Source organism: Carassius gibelio, chromosome B5 (genome assembly GCF_023724105.1).
Source record: "Carassius gibelio isolate Cgi1373 ecotype wild population from Czech Republic chromosome B5, carGib1.2-hapl.c, whole genome shotgun sequence".
Taxonomy (NCBI): Eukaryota; Metazoa; Chordata; class Actinopteri; order Cypriniformes; family Cyprinidae; genus Carassius; species Carassius gibelio.
The window spans coordinates 20,416,584-20,431,260 of NC_068400.1; positions in this window are offsets into that span (position 1 = coordinate 20,416,584).

Consider the following 14,677-nt stretch of genomic DNA (forward strand, 5'->3'; position numbering starts at 1 on the left):
CGTTTTAATCAATATGAAATTATACGTTTACCCTGTGTACTTAATTTCATTTTCCATCTCGGTAGATTTTTGTAAAACCCCTTTAACAAACAAAAACCAGGTCCTTAATGACATCTTCCTACAACAGACTTCATTTTGATGGGAAATCAACAGCACAAAGGTTAGTAGGTATTAGCAATAGATTTGATGATTTCTGTGATGTTTATTTCCATGTATTACACATCCTGACCATTTCTTATTGTTGTGTAAACCGTCAAGTTAGAATGAATAAAGTTTAAGCTCCTGATGTTGAGCAGAGCATTTTTCTGAGAGCCTGGAATAGAAAATACAACACAAGAAAGCATTGTATGCAGTTGTGAAAGCTAAAGACTTCAAAATGTACTACATAGCAAAAAAGTAATGTAATTTGTAAAACGATTTAAATAAAGAATGACCTAAAATATGGTCTTGATTCATGACGCTATGTGAGCTTGCAAGTGTGACAATTTAAAGGAAACATTAGCTAGGAACTCATCTTCTTGGGCACTGATGACACAGTTATTCTGTATATATATTCAGTTATAACTGTTGTCCACTGCTTCAAGAGTATGTTTTGTTCAGACAAAATCTCTGAAAATTTTTTCAAGAATAATGCAATATACAAAACCCATTTAAAAGATAATCAAATGCACAAGGCCTTGCTAAAACACTACTTGTTTTGAGTTGACAAGAAGTCAAGTCTAAATACAAGCCGCAAATCTGCTGGGCTCTACTGCTAGACCACACATAAATGCAGCAAATAATAAAAAATAAATTAATCCATAAACAGTAACTGTCCAATACATAATGTCAAAAACTGGTGTAATAAATTATATAAAATGTGTTGTCAATATAGAGATGCAGTATGCAGATGGTAAAAAATAAGCCCAGTAGAAAACATTATTGCACAGTGGTTTCTCACTCAAATCCCCAATCTCGAAAAATTCTTTAGAGCATAATTCATAAAATTATTGTGGCTCACAATATTTGTTCCTGGAAGAATATAATGAGAAATGTATGAGGTTTTCACTGCTGGTCACTATTAAGTGGACCCTTTCATGCATCTATATTAGTTTCAATATTGCAAGTCCTTTAAAAAAACTTTCATCAGTTCTGTTAAAAGCAGCTGCTTTGATTTCTCATGTGAGAGGAAACTCTGCCCTCTTTGCTTGACAGAGCTCATCACGTCCTTAGCATTTCACTCTATCATTAACTGTCTTAATGATCGCTTCTCACTGGAGCAGCACTGAAGCTGCTGATGTATCAGTGTAGCTCAGGTTTCACTGTGTTTCAATCACTCACCTGTTTCACAATCAAGGCTTCACTTGATGGTCCACTGAGGTCCAGGGATGACACTCAAATAAGGAGACATCGTAATTGTAGTATTTGTAGTGTTATAACTATGTAATTACTATATTATAACACTATAGCAATTAATTTACTGTAACATAGGTTATTATTATTAATAATAATCATCAGGTCTTTTCAAACAGGTCCTTCCCACACTTTCATCTAGCTGTTTCATTCTCCCATAATTGTTTGTTCGTGTCGGTTCCTACACCATTAAGGGATATTAGGCAGTAATGATGCTTTTCTCTGCTAACTGGTTTCAAATGTTCCCTAAATACACATTTACCCGTTTACACTGTGCAAACAGCTGCCTCTTCTCATATGAAAAGACTTCACAGACCTGACACATGAGGACCAGTTATCATTAATTCACAGGAAATCTCTGACCTGTTACATTGACTGATCCTAAAACTTAGAAAATGCTTAGCTTCACCCTTCAGATAGGCCGAACATTTTGGTTGTCCATCTGATGCAAGAGCTGGGATTTCACAATACACTTAAACTTATTTACACTTAAAATAAACATTCTTAAAAAGGTGTTTTTGCAGAGATGTCACAGAAGAAACATTTCAGAACCATTCAGTAAACAGTTATTCTATTTTAATTATCTAAAGTTCTCTTTTCCATGGTAAGGAACCTCTTGTGCAATGGAAAGTTTCAATGGATGCTAAAGGTTCTCATTATAAGCATGGATGGCAGTGACAAACCTTTATTTTTAAGAGGGTATATTCACGACTTATCAATCATTTGATACATTTGACAAGTAGGCAATCTGCACGCTGTTTAATATTTGTTTTATTTTATATATATATATATAAGGGTTGTAACGGTACGTGTATTCGTACTGGACCGTTTCGGTACAGGGCTTTCGGTACGGTGCACGTGTGTACCGAATGACCGAATGCAATATTTTGTGTGCAGAACAAACTATCGAAAATATTAAGTGGCAGAAGTCTCCGCGTTCAGCGCAAATCCCATCCTGCAGCTGATTCTAAGCCGGTGACACACTGGCTGCGTGGTGTGAGCGTGGCGTTTCTGCTGCTAAATATAAAGCCTACTGATAAAGGACACTGTCAACAGTATTGACGGCAAAATAGACTATGTTTGACAGGTGTAATATGTCAGTGTGTCACTGGCCTAAGGTTTTCAAAAGGCATCACGCGAGTGTGAACATCACTACAACTAGGAAAAAACGATTGTAATTCAAACGCAGCTCCCGTCGGCATTTAAACAAACCTTTGCTCTTAATTCCGATCGCAATAACAAAATCTGAGTAGGTCTAAAAACTGAAACTGTTGATGCTGCACTTTACACTTTGGAAAAGTTATGTATATGTTTTAAATATGAGCAGGCCTACAAGCTGGGATTGGTAATGCTGCACTGTAATCATAGTTATTTATTAATATTTTTCATTATATTTTATTATATGATATTGGTTTGAGACTGAGAGTATTTTATTTAGTGGAGAAATTTGCAGCAGTATTATATTTCCTATTCTTTTTTTATTTTATATATATTTTATTAAAAAGTGTTTTAAAAAAGTGTAAACAAATTGTTAAAAAAAGTTTATAGTAATAAACAACCTGCAGTTTAATGTTTGCATTTCTTTACCTTACTGTACCGAAAATGAACCTAACCGTGACTTTAAAACCGAGGTACGTACCGAACCGTGATTTCTGCGTACCATTACACCCCTAATATATATACTGTATATATATGTAATATATATATACACATGTAACAGTATTACACACAATACTAATTATTATGTAATAAAGCTAGCAATGTTTATAAAGAGCAGTAAAGTAGTCTTTGATCTAAGATGGTACACCATTGCACATGATCAGTAATAACTTCACAGATTATATTATGGTTAGGTACTACTGTATGTTCATGACAGGCTTATCATATGCATGTTCAAGCAAATAAGGGTCTCACATCTGCGTTACATTATCTCAGATAGTGATAAATGTGCACCTTTGACTTCTTACTGAAAGGTCCTATCTCTTCTCTCCACAGACGTCAGATATATTCAAGTAAATGAAAAGATATTGGCTGACTGTGGATGCTAACATTGGTCCTTGTGAAACCTGACCTGGAAAAGACTGAGCTATGTGATATGCCGCCATATGGATCTGATCTCAAAACAGTAGCATGGTTCGACCTGATAGGAAAAGAGAAAAAAAATTGCTTTCACATTTCAGCCATGAAAGTGAATTTGAATTGTTAAATGCACTATGATTTTAAGATACTCTCCAGAGAGGCCGACACATGTTCCCAGAAACTCTACGACTCTTTTATGGAAACACAGTCATCCATCAAACCTGCTGCATAATGGAGCAAACATAAGAATTTCTTAAGATGGTGTTCCTAGAATAATACATAAGATATTACATTTATTTATCTTTAAATGAAAACATACTGTACATATGTTTTACATAATTCATTAATATGCACAAAATCCAGTGACATTAAAACAGAGTTGTTGTTGTTGTTGTTGTTGTTGTTTTTATGTGTTGATGTATTTATTATTTAACAGGAAATTGGGTCTGGATATATATATATTAAAAAAAAAAAAATCACCAATACAGAACATAATATAACATCTTTTGTTATTATATATATTGATTGAGTGCAATAACAATATATAAGCCAGTTGAACAATTCTAATTATTTACTTATGATGTAATATAATCATAATAATAATAGTTTAGATTAAAAAAAACATGTTTGTTATTTATTTTTTCACACAGTTGTTATACATGAAAACATACAACTGCCTTTATATTTTAGAAAGGCCATCAATCTTAATATTTGTGTCTTTACCATCAAAAAAAAAAAGAAAAAAAAAAAAAAGAACCTGAACTAGTATACAGTATAGACAGCCCCAAAGCTAGCAACGTGGACTAAAAGCCACAAAACTCCAATTGTGATTTCATGGAGTCTCAAAAGCTTGAAGTCTGCATCAAATCCATAAAGCTTAAATGATAAGAACAACTGGCAGCTGACCTCAGTCAAAAGCTATCTTACACTCTAATTATCCCGTGACAGCATAAAAACCTCACAACTTTCGATGTCCCTTTAAACTGTCAGCAAGCCACAAATTAGCCCACCACGTGCTAGCCACCCAGCCCTCCCAATATAACCCCAGCCCTATGGAGGAAGAGCAAGAGTCCAAAGCGACATGCTATTGTTTATTAGTATTGGATGGAGCACGGGGGAAGTTTGGACATGTGTTCTTGCAGCGGTGGAGGTGAAGACTGAGGGAAACGTCTGTGAGGAAGAGGATCTAAACAGACTCCTCTGCTGACTGTTTGGATAATAAACACCATCTTTGTTAGGGTCAAAGTTAAGATTATAGATCATGTCAGGCCAAAGCACGTGTTACAGAACAAAAAGTAAATCCGGTCCATTACTACACTGTTAGACCTGTTTACCAGTTGCACATAGAAGCAGCACACAATTAACAAAAGTGGCTGGGAAAATTTCTTTTTTTTTTTTTTTTTTTTTACATTTTAAATATATTTACTTTAAATGTAGCATTAAATAACACAGTAACATACACACTAAATTATAATCAAGTACTTTACTTGTACTTTACCATGATAGTCAACACATCAAAATCTATGTACTTCTTTAAAACATGACAAAAGGTCAGATGTACATTTAGATGTAAAATGTGATTCTTCTTGACAGACCTCAGTGCTTTCTAATTTTCACCAATTTATCATATTATTATCAATGTTGTGTTTCAGAAATCACTTTATCAGTATTAATCTCATGGGCAGATTTACTGACTATGGCTTTTTTGTTGATGTTGTTGTTGTTGTTGTTGTTGTTGTTGTTGTTGTTGTTTCATGGTAACAAACAAGAGACAAAAATGTAACAGATTCTTTTAACGAATTTCAATGAAACCTTGTTGACAAAAGCCTGACAAATAATAATAAAAAAGATAAGATATTGATAATGCACTATCAATGTTCTCTGAGAAAGAAAAATCTAGAAAGAATTTCTGTAGCTGTGCACTAAAAGAAAGAAAATTAATCGTTAAAGCATAAAGAAAACATATGATGTTATTTCAGGGGCTCAGGGTTTCACATGCACGTTTACATCTTTCTAAAATATTACAATGCTTGAATATTTAGATGAATTTTGCACTTTGTTTTCAACTAAAATGTTACATATGTCAGTTAAACTTAAATGTAATTTTATCCAGATTAAAACTGATTGAAATGAATGAATACGGCATGATAAAATGCTGACTAAATTTACATTTACATTTAGTCATTTAGCAGATGCTAAATTTAATTTAACAAATACTTTCATCACAAGACAAAAACAGGAGTAAAAATAGATTGTAGCTCTGTTATGCAGCAAGATGCACTGTCAGTGCAGGCCTGCTGCTGCATTTGTGCTGCTTATGTGAGCAGTGTAAAACAGTACTGAGCATTAGCACAAGCATTATCCACACCAGCTGGAGATACTAATCAAACACTGAAACATCGGCACAGGAAGTTTGGAGTTCACAAAGTGCAGCATGCTGCTTCCTTTTCTCTCCCAATTTCCTAAAATTACATTCTCATATCAAAGCGGAACAGATACAGGGCAGATAGGAAAGCTGGAGCATGCTTGATGTGGAGGAGAACACACTTTAAATAATAAACTCCCCCGCTAGCCTGCTGAGAACTACAAAAAAAGGGAAGGAGAGTGTCTCAGGATTCAATGAGATGCTATAAAACTGCTCTTCGCCTGGAGCAGGGCCGAGGTTTTTGGGAAACCGAATGAGATTACCAGCACATTTTAGAGGGGGGTCAGATAAGGGCCATTTTAGGGAGTTCACTTAATCCGTAAATTACCAGTAGAACTTTACTTTATAATAGCACCCTACAAATACCTGCAGCTGTCTGTTTTCAATAACCAGTTGAGAAAAATATGGCAAAAGAGAAGGTCAGCATGGGTGAAAATTATTCTCAGCATCAGAACCACCGGCTTTGTCAAACTGCCCCAAGGCCTCAGGAAATAAATCTAGTATTAATATGATTTAAATGTACTAATTTATAGAATATATTACGCCTGCTTTGTCCAATTTGAAATTGAATGTGTTGAAGAATTTGTGGTATAAAAGAAGGTACTAAAAGTGTATGGAGAAAAAAAAAAACAGAAATGAAAAATGAAAACAACAAAAAAAAATTGTTCCAAAGGTTTGGAATAGTTATTTTCCATAGTGACATCATGCTTGAACTAATATTTCTACCTCATTCACAACAGTCCAAAACCACCAACAGCTTTTTCCATAAACATCTGACGTTCAAATGAACCATTCGCAGGGCCAATTTAGCAAAGTGTGAAAAGAATTGTAAAGAGAAGAGTCCAAACATAGATGGTGACAGATTTCTCTGGTCGGTTTCTCAGGCCCTAAATTCCCTGAAGTGGTTCTCGGTGGGAGAGCTATAAAAAACTATATAACCATCAAGTTCTGCTTGGAGACCCCAAGGCCTTATTAATAAATAAAAGAATCTTACATTGTGATTAAAATTTAATTGCCATGTTGATACCTCATTTTACTTCACCTCTGCACATTATGGCCCATTATTTAACATGAAGGTGCAAAATATAGCTAAAAGCAGTCAACTCAAAATTATTAGAACATTTTTTTATGATTGATGTCCAAACTGCAGCAGTGCCTTTCTGCAAGTTTTTAGCAGTACATTTCTGCAAATTTTATCATTTTTATTGTATTTTTGTTTTTACAATGGTTTACAATTGCTGAAGCCAAATAGAGCCCAAGCAGAAGAATCTCTATTATCTTCCTTATTTTGCAACGTAGAAGTAAACGATTTTCTTTATATTTGTCACTATAGGTGCATTACCAAAACAATAACAAAAAGGGTAGTAAATCATAAAACCATTTGCACCACAAACAAATGTGTTTATGTAAGGATAACTGATGACGGGCCATTAAATTAATAGAAAATTAATGCAAACCTGAGGTGGTAATGCAAACGTTAGTCCATTATTCTTCTTCACTTATACTACAGTTACCACACCTCGAGATATTGTTCAGATGATGTATTTTTAAGACATTTTGTCAGGTTTTAGTCCTTTAAAAATATAAGACTAATTTCTTATGCGTCTCATCCCATGTCTCAATTTCTAAATTCAAACATGATTTTTGAGCTATGGAGGTGTAACGATAGAGGCGTAGTGACAACGAAGTGGGGAACCAGTAGCATAATTTATTAAAAAAGCGTAATCAGGACAGGCAGGGTCAGATACCAGCAAACAATAACATCCAAGGCACAGACAAAAGAGTAATCCAACAAGACAGGCAGCAGTCAATCAAAAACAAGGTAACAGTCCAAGGATCAAAACACGAGGAATGCAATATATAGGAACATGGAAACTAGGACACATGGAAGGGCTAAACATTCAATCACCAGCGATATGAGCATGTGTGTGTGCTGTTCTTATAGCGTGATACTGATGAGGTGATGAGACAGGTGATTGCAATTGATGATGAGTCCAGGCAAAGGATTATGGGAAATGTAGTACAGGGTGAAGTGGCAAGAGTCTGGAATGGAGTGCCCTTTAGTGAAGCTCACGGGGACTCCAGCTAGAGATCGTGACAGGAGGCTTGAGCAATTGATAATGCAGTTATTATTGCAGTCTAAAACAGTTATTAGGGAGTGGAAGAGATAGAGAGAGATTAAATGAGAGTTATTAAGAGAGAGAATACAGGATTATTTAAAAATAATAATAATAATATGCTAAAAGACAATTGTCTGTATAACTGGAAGCAAATTATACAAGAAATGCAAGTTCAAGTTTCACATGGACGCACCTGCTCTTCCATTAAAAATAAGGTGGATAATACATAACACATCACATTTACGAAACATTTCTTACTTTGATTAAAGATGCACTCAGTACATTTTTGTTTATGTTGTGTTGCCTGAAGTGGCAGTCGGCTTGTACTGACACCTAGTGGTGTGGATGCAGAAAATTTAAAGATGCCAGAGTAAAACTGCTATTTGCAGTCAGCCATGCCACAAGCAAAAATATTTGATAGCACTTCTTTATATTAAGCTCATCATTTAATAACAAAATTAGGGTGTCTGGGTCCTCAGCATATCAAACGTGAAGTCAGTATTAACTGAAAATTAGGGTTAATCTGGCAAAAAGAGACAGAGAGAAAGAGGAGAATGTGTCCTCAGGAGGATATGCCCTGTGACTCCTTTTTCCTGTATTTATCCTGGACCGTCAGAGATAGTGATAGAGTTGTAAACTGTTTATGGTTTGCATCTCTCATCCTCCTCAGAAGAATAGTGGGTGAGCTTTTCTTGTGCAAAACATCACTCATAAACAAACCTCTTACACAAGCATTGTGTCCTCACTATTTCAACATGTATTTACAGACGCAGATGTATAGACAAATAAACAAGCGTTGTCTGTATAAACACACCCCTTTTCTCATCATAATGGCTCTTTGAGACCAATTTAATAACTTAATATGTCTGCATCATACATCACCCTAATGCATATTCTTGGACTGGCCTGCAAGCATCAATCTGTCTAATTTTTTATATGCATACATACACACACATTAGCTCGCTGTAAACTAAACATCTGGGATAATGTAGGCAGCAGCGCCCAGTTCACCCGCTCATATGTTTACAAAAGCCGTCTGATAGTCAACACAGGCTTATACACACGCACATGACCACACACACTCACACAGGTGGGATTTCGTGCCTGCACAGGCTTTTGCATTCTGTGCTTTACATGTGATAGAACAAATAATTGATTCAAAAGAGACAGAAGAAAATTTGACACGTGATGGGAGGAAGGTGTGACTTATTGCTTTATATATTTTTATATATCATTTATACACTTGATATGTAGATAAAATCAGAAGGCAGGAAGCGAGTACCTTTTACCCAGAAACTTGCAGCACAAACATGTGATGTTTACCACTAATGGAGTAAAAAGAGTTTAGTAAAAAGTGAGGCACTTATTTATCCATATTCCACTTAATATCTCTCACTGAACTTCTGAGCACACCCAAATCTTTTTTTATTTATAATTATAAAAACATTATTTTATGAAGCAAATTCTTCATAGAACTGACAACCTTTTACTATAAGCTATAGTCTATAAGAACACTTCTATGCAATATATATATATATATATATATATATATATATATATATATTAGGTGACTGAACAGAACAAATCTACTTGAATTAATTAATTAATTAAATTAAAACATAAATAAATTGACAAAAAAAAAAAAAAGAGAAATAAAGGGAAATGTCAAATAAACCATGTCATTTTATGTTTAAAAACTAATTTGTCAATTAACATAACATTTATTTGCATGTATTATATTATATTATATTATATTATATTATATTATATTATATTATATTATATTTAAAAAATGTTTTCACTCACAGTTATTATTATGAATATATTGCTTTTATTTACAGTTTTTTTCAACTGGTTACACATAAAATCTTAACTTGTCACAAAATTTCTGAAATCTGAAACTCAAACACCAGAACCATTCACCAAATCTGCAAAACCATGCACAAAATATCGGCCTTTGACTCTTTTTGAGAAACACAACACACAATTATCTGCAAAAATCAAACATGGATTAATATTATGGCAAAGGTGTTTGCAAATGTTTGCTTTTGAGATGTATCTGTGATATTTTGAATGCAGTGGTTTATTTTGCAGAAAAAAAAGAGGCAAAGATTTGAAAATGTGTGTAAGCAGTTGAAAAAAGCTGGGATGTTAAATTTACATATTACCTTAATGCAAACAAAAAAAGGTTTTCAAAATAGCTGTTTTACTAATTATTACTGGAAAAAAAAACACTATAAATTTCAACATAATGTAATGCTTCAGAACTTTTCACGGGAGAGTTAAATGTGACAACTAGCCTAACTAACCCTGATCCAGCTTTCCTTACACAAATATTTAAACCCAAAATCTCAATGCTGGTCACAAGTGTGAACTGTGAATTAATATTGATATGTTAGCATGAATACTATAAATCTTCATGACTAAGCGATTGGTTCATTGCATCAGACTTGCTCTGAATGGAGAGACGTGACATTTAGTGCTGGTTAGACAAAAGGATTCAGATGATTCAAAAGACCACAGCTAAGACATGAACACTTCTGACAGCAACAAGAAGAAAGAGAAGGATTTTCTCGTTTTTAAAGCTTCTTCAGTGTTTCAGAGATGAGCACATGGGAGGAGCTGACAGTGATCACGGCTGCACTTCATGAATGGCCCAGACTGCAGCACACTTCCAGATGTGCTGGCCTGGGGCCCTGATGGGTCTCTCCATAACCTCGGACCGAGCTCAAGCGAGGCTGGGGGTGGCGGGGTGCACACATTCCAGCATGTTCCACTGCTGCCTTGGGACCGCTCCTGGAAGTGTTACACAGACCCCGATGTGTGAGCAGGAAGTAAGCATGTCAAAGCACTGATTATTAAACATCCGACTGTCCGGGATCAGCCGGAACAGAGTTATCACTACACAGCCATGATTGTCTGGACAAGACCGGCAAAACACACACACACAAGCACGCGCAACTCTTATGACAGTCACATATCTGAAAGTAGTCTTGAAGTTGGCACATTATGATAATTCTTCTTTTCAGCAACATGCAGTGGCTGAACTAAAACAACAAAGAAGATGAGGAACAGAGATAGCTTGGCCCCTACGTGAATGAATAAACGAATGTAAGTGTTATCTCAAATGGTCTTCCTTCCAATCAGTAGGTCTACAGTGTATAATTTATACACTTTTCATACAAAAACAACTGCAGGCCGAACTTAAGTAGAAATTCCCTTTTAGGCGCCACTGTCTTTGTGTAAAGTAGTTGAGTTGTAGCTCAAAACTATACCCAGAAATAAATCACTTGAAGAGCGTGTTTAGTTTTTCTGTATTCTCTGTTTTCTAAGCTTTCCTAAAATGAAAATTTTGGGATGGACATACAGAAAGGCTCATCTTGTTTAAGTAGCTAAAAAGTAGTATTTAGTTGTGTCAGCTACTTGCTAATCAGATGTAATTGGAATTAATGGGAGGTAAAAATGAATGTAACTTTTAAATGTGTATATCTGCTAAACTAATTTGGACAGCTTTTAGAGGGATAGAAATGATGTCATTGCACAGGGACTAATTTGATTCGTTCACTCAAAAATGAAAAATAGCTTGAGGCATCCTTGGTGTACATGACTTTCTTCTTTCAGACGAATCCAGTCGTAGTTATTTAAAAAATTGTCCTGGCTATTCGAAGTTCTATAATTGTAGTCAGCGTTTGCTGCAGTTGAACAGTCCACAAGTCATCAAATAAAGATTCATAATTCATAATAAACATGATTATTTCATGAAGATTAATGATTCATAATAAACGTGCCTCACACTGCTCCGGGGGGTGAATAAAGGAATTACAGGATGCCTTTATTAACCCCCAGGAGTTGTGTGAGTCACATTTTATTATGGATGCGCGCGGTTTATTTGACAATTTGTGACTTTTCAACTGCAACACCCGCTGTCTGCAATGATAGAGCTTGGAATAGCCAGGACAGTTTTTTATATAATTCTGACTAGATTCGTCTAAAATAAGAAAGCCATATACTCCCAGGATGCCTCGAGTGTGAGTAAAACACAAGCTAATTTTCAGTTTGGGGTGAAACTAACCCTTTAATGTAAACATTATTTTGTGAACATGTTACTTGAGAACTGTCAAACTAAAGTTTGCTCAATTACATTACAAATTCAAATCTGTCGTCTTAGTAAAAACTATATATTTTTAATATCAACAAAGGTTAATCAAATTTATTTCAGTTAAATTATTTAAAACAGAAAATGGAAATCATTTCAATGTGAAATCCACAACACATTTCAGGATATTAGTTTAACATTAGGTGTGTCCAGGACCTAGAGCAAGGGTGTCCAATCCAGCCGCTGACAGTGGCCCTCCAGGACTGAGTTTCAGCACATCTGCCTAGAGCCTTTCATTGAGTCTAACACTGAGAAAAAAAGAAAAAAGAAAGAAAATTTTGTGCTCCAAGACAGAAAAGTTGTCAGATGTCTTGGAACAACAGCGAGGGTGAATAAATGATGACAGAAGTGTCATGTTTGGGTGAACTTGTGAACTTTAAGTACAATTACATGTGAAAACAGTGAGAGAAAAATGTTAGCATAGTAATCAAATATGGTATGTATAATTTCAGTTTAAAATTCAGTCCATTTTAAAGACGCCAGCGCCTGGGACCAGTCCAGTGGACACAGCTGTGGTTTTGTGAGAACACCTGGGCACTTCTGGAAATGCCGTCCTAACAGCTCTTAATTGGCACAATTGAAGTGAAATGTGAGCAGTACATGTGAAAGGAGCTGGAGGTTACAGCATCATGAGAGGAAAACTCAACACGTGATCCAGCCCTGCAACGACAAAAAGGCCACTCTCCACTCTGCTTCAGGTTTTTTTTTTTCTTCTTTTTACTTGAATCATTAGAATAATTCTCTGCAAAATAGAAAAAGTAATGTCTAATTATGTTGTTTTTAAAGATAAACATTAAAAGATTTAAAACTTGGGAGTGGAAGGGGAAGGAAGAACTGATTTATGCATCAGTTACAATGAAAATTAAGGAGAATTTGAGGAAACAGGTCCAGTGCATATAGTACAATCAACAATATAGGAGAAAAACATGCTATTAACTTGTTACAAGATAATTCAGCATAGGCTAATTGGTGGGGGAAAATGCCATACCTACATTTTTACAAAACATACCTCTTTAATCAGTTATCTTTTTTTCTTTTTTAAGCGAAGAAACAAGAGCTGTCAGTCTAAACGTGTATGAATTGCTTTTGTTTCACGAAAGAAAATATACGAGTTGGCCACAAACTAACAAACTCAACAGACTGAGCAGAAGAATAAAAATGAATTAGGGAGAGAGAAAGGAAAACAAAAGAAAAAGCCCAGAGACAGAGCGGAAGTTTATGAAGGAGCATGAGAGTGGCAGAGAGTTTAGATCATTAGTCTACCGTGCTGGTTTTCATTATTACTGTGCAATGCCAGCCTTCTAGTTAATCACACGGCACCCATTTAAGACTCCTGCCTTCAATCAAAGGAGCACACAAATATACACACACACACACTCACGAAACCCTAAAGCCCAGGTCGTGAGGACCCTTCATGTCAGAGAGTCCTCTCCGCCCAGCCTATCCATTGGTGAAGGCACCTTTTATAAGGCTGGGGGAGAGGAGAGAAAGGAATCCACAGGAAGCAGACTGAAAAGCCATAATGGTACTTCAGATGGATTGAGAGGAGGAGACGAGGAAGGAAAAATCTTAATGAATCTAGCATCCTCCTTTCACAGAAAGAGGCTTAACCCAATATTTTGTTACTTCAGCTGATGGTGAGGAAAGACCAGAAACATTACTGGCTAAAATGAAGTACCAAGGTATAAATATGGTTTTTGGGCGGCACTACTTGATGGTATTCTTGGATGTCCAGCGGCCTCAAAACTATATGGATACCTTTAGAAGTATATGAATGTATTTGCAAAAATGTATATCAAACCAAGAGGCATTTATTTAATTGAAAAACAAAAAAATCTGATTGTTGAAAGTTTGTATTTTACCATGTGTGAACTTCGGGAGAAATTATATACATTTAATATAGACTATTTTAGACCACTGGATAACAGTGATTACAAAACATGTCAGTTAATTGAAGTTAGTTCTGAGAAGAACTAAAAGAAAGACATTTGGTTTCAGATTTATTATGCAATGCAAATCATGCATTTTAAAGCATATTCCAAAGTGTCCAAATACATTTAGAAGCCACTGTATATGATTTATACCACTATCTGATACCATGTGATGATGGTAATACCATGTTATGATACCATGGTCCACCACAGTGTTATTGGTGGGTACTTATAAGTTCTTATTCCAAAGTAACTCTGACTCTCCTCAACACAGTTGAGTCGGGACCCTTTTAAATTCCCTCAACTACTGTTAATACTCAACCACTGCTTTTCCCCGCAGGCACAATGAAAACAAATTAAACTGCTCGTTGTAAAATACAGATGCTTTTGGGGAAACAGCCCTCGCAAATGTTGTTTCTTTAGTAATTCACAGATAGCAATGGTCTTTTAAAATCTAGTGCTTATCAGATGAGCAGTCAGACCCAGTATGGGGTCAGAGCGGCCGGCGTGAATGTAGCTCAGTTCTGCTTGTCCTAAAGGAGTCACCAGGGAACCGTAATTGAGAGGATTGTGA